The sequence below is a fragment of the Callospermophilus lateralis genome, chromosome 4 (assembly GCF_048772815.1).
Source record: "Callospermophilus lateralis isolate mCalLat2 chromosome 4, mCalLat2.hap1, whole genome shotgun sequence".
Taxonomy (NCBI): domain Eukaryota; kingdom Metazoa; phylum Chordata; class Mammalia; order Rodentia; family Sciuridae; genus Callospermophilus; species Callospermophilus lateralis.
Genome location: NC_135308.1, coordinates 61,246,303 through 61,249,912, shown reverse-complemented (window position 1 = coordinate 61,249,912; position 3,610 = coordinate 61,246,303). Strand labels below are relative to the sequence as shown.

General features: G+C 34.4%; 1 pseudogene; it reads left to right on the top strand.

The window, feature by feature from the left end:
• Positions 1–3,130: 3,130 nt before the first annotated feature.
• LOC143398663 (U6 spliceosomal RNA) lies at positions 3,131–3,246 on the top strand (annotated as a pseudogene).
• The last annotated feature ends 364 nt before the right edge of the window (positions 3,247–3,610 follow it).

Here is a 3,610-nt window from a genome sequence, read left to right as displayed (position 1 = left end):
TGGGAGAGTATTGATAGACCCTCAGGTTTATGGATTGAGAGAAAAGAAAACCTTGAAATGCTTCCAGAATTAGCCTTAATGATCTTTTCTGCATTAAAAATAGTAGAACAAAAGTTTTTATGTAGGATGTCTACAAAGATGGACCTGAGGGTGCCATATAAAGATAGTGTGTGAAATGTATGAAAGAATAGATTGTTTTTGGTGTGTTCAAGATTTGAGTAGAATTGGCAAAAAAAAGCCACTAAACCTGGTGAAGGAGGCCATGCCACTGGTACTGGTAAGAAGCAAACATTACCTTTGTGGTCCAATAAGCAGAGACCTGGTAGAAGTCAGGATGCCATAGTAAATATCAGAGGGTATGTGACAACCAAGACCCAAGGGACTCCTTTTCTATCCCACAAAGGGTAGGCTGCTATGCAATTTCCTGGAAATCAAATAAAAATGTGAAGAAAGAGATGTAAAATTTCTGAATGTAATAACTTTAACATTCAGTCACTTCCTGTGACAGGAGCACAATAGTAGAATTTTAATACATTTTTATATACATTTATATGTATATAAATGTTTTATGTACATTTATGGTCACATTTTCTGAACAAAAAATTGGTTATCTCATGTTCATATCTGCCACATAACTAAAAGGCAAACAAAACAATTTATATATGAATTATCTACAGACTTTTGGTATTAGCTCTGACATTAAAAAAAAACAGTTTGGAAGTTGTCACTCTCATCCTAAAAATAAAAAGAGCTAAAGAAATAAAGAAAAGGCAATGATTTTTCTTAGAATTATCAGAGAACTGAGTTCTGAGAGATAACACACACCAAAACCTAGAAAGGCAGGCAAATTCAGAAAAATCTTCTTCTGCTTACCTGCAGTAGAAGACACAGGAACAATGAGGAGATAGACTTAAATGGTCATTTTGATCAATTGCTGGAGGATAAATGTGAACCAACATGAAAATGAGTCCTATCATGTTTTTGTGGAGGAGTATCTGGGAGAGATACTTCCTTGGCTCTGGTAAGTGAATGAGAAGAGTGATCATTATTAATTTTCCTAGAGAATTCTGTAACACAGACTGTTTCTTCAAGGGAAAACACTTAGCCAAAACTTCTGTCTAATGTGGAAGTAGACAGAATAAATGAACAAAACCCCACAAACACCCCAAACTCTTCAGGCCCCTTGAGCAACATTTGCACATGTCATATCCCAGACACACAAAATTATTAACAGACTGGCATTTGATAGTATAATGAAAATTTTGGAACCTCCAATTGTCCGCCTCCACACTTCAATACCATATCATCAGAGTTCCAGTATAATAATAGTGGATTAAGAGGGAAAAAAGCTTCAGGACATGGACTGTCTCTGAGGACAGTTGCTTAGGGAAGACTGCAAAAAGTAAACAAGAACACTAGAGGACTTTAAGGCCTCTGGAACCTACAGCTTCACAACATATTAATGAGATCCCTCTACTAACCAGATTAAAGTAAATATTCTAATGACCCATTGGTCAATACAACAAGCTTATCTTTTAACCAACAAATTGCAAGCCACACTGAAGAGCAAGAAAAGACACTGTCCAAGTTGACAAAGCAAGCATAAAATCCAAACTCAGAAATTACACAGTTAGAATTATCAGATAGGAAACTTTGAATAAAGATGATTAATATGTTATGGGCTGTAATGGAAAAGTACACAGCAGGCAAGAACAGATGGTTAATATAAGCAGAGGATTGGAAACTCTAAAAAATAATCAAAAGAAAGTGACAAAATTCAAAGTAGCTGTAAGAGAAATGAAAAATGTACACACTGAGTTTGTGAGGAGACTGGACACACCAAGAAACAAATCAGTGAGTTTGAAGATAGAGTAATTCCTCAAACTGAAGCACAAGGAGAAACCGAGGTGAAAAACAAGACAGTATGGAAAAACCCAGAACTTCTAACAAACACTTCCAGACATTTTTTAAAATAAAAAATATATTTATTTTATTTGGACTGTTAGGAAAGGAAAGAAGTGGAACAAAAGAAATGTGACAAAGAACTTCATGAATGAATGAACACACTAAATCATTTAGTCAGGAACCTCAGAGAACACAAAATAAGATAAATGCCAAACAACAATCACAAATGACCTACATGTAGGTGTATCATATCCTGATTGCAGAATACCAAAAACAAACAAAAATGTTTTAAAGAAGCCATGTGGAGGGATGCAACTTACCTACTAAAGAGCTAGGATGAGAATTATAGTAAACCTCTCAGCAGAAGTTGTATGAGCAAGAAGACAATTGAATCTCATTAAATTTCTCACAAAAAAAACTTAAAACACCAACCTACAGCAGGGGCAGTGGTGCATGCCTATAAAGTAAAAAAATTGGGAAGCTGAGGCAGAAGGTTCACAGGTTCTAGGTCAACATCAGCGACTTAGTGAGGTCCTGTGTCAAAATAATAAATGTCAAGGGTAGAGCTAAGGGGTAAAGTGTCCCTAAGTTCCATCCCTAGTACCACAGAATAAATGAACAAAACCCCACAAACACCCAAAACTCCATATTCAATTGAATTTCCCTTCAACAATAAAAAAGAAATTAACCCTTTCTCAAACAAACAAAGAAAAAAAGAAACATATCACCTCAGCCATTTCTTTCAAAAACTTCTTAAAAGAAATTCTTCACAGATGAGAAAAATTATATGAATCAAATATTTAATCTATGTGAGGAAGGAAAAAGCATTAGAAAAGGAAAACGTGTAGGTAAATTTCTCTTATTCTTAATTTAACTAATACTTAAATAATGGAAAAAATTACTAATAGTAACAATGCATTAGATGATAACAGCACACAGAGAAGTAAAATGGGTGACAACACTGTGATATGGGATAGGAAGAAAGAACTGTGAAAACTCTTCTAGAGTAACTGAGCAACACATACTGGTAAGTATGATAGATATTAATCCAACAATACCAAGTATATAGCTTTAAAAGGTAGTGATGAAAATACACTATTTAGAAGACACTGTCAGAGTAAGTGAAAAAGAAAGGCCAAAATATATGGGGTCTATAAGAAATTAATTTCAAATATCAAGACTCAGGGACACTAAAGTATATGATAGAGAATGATACTCCATGCTGACACTAATTTAAAAGAGATAGAGTATGTGTTCACTTTGGCAGGACATAAACAGAGAAGATTAGCATGGGCCCTGCAAAGGGATGACACACAAATTCATGAACTATTCCATATTTTTTCAAACGCCTAGCATACAGAATAAGGATAGAATCTTAAAGGCCAAAAGAGAGATGAATCAGATCACATATGTGGGAGACCAATTCTTTGGTAACCCAGTTCTTTCTTTTCAACCCAGGACATTTTTCAACCCAGATCCTCAAAGCCAGGAGATCCTGGAACAACATATACCAAGCTCTGAAAGAAAATGGATCTCAATCAAAAATCTCATATCCAGTAAATTAACACTTAAATTTGATGATGAAATAAAAACCTTTCATGATAAACAAAAGTTAAAAGAGTTTAGAACTAAAAAACCTGCACTACACAATATCCTCAGTAAAATATTACATGAAGAAGAAATTAAAACATAATGATGAAAATCA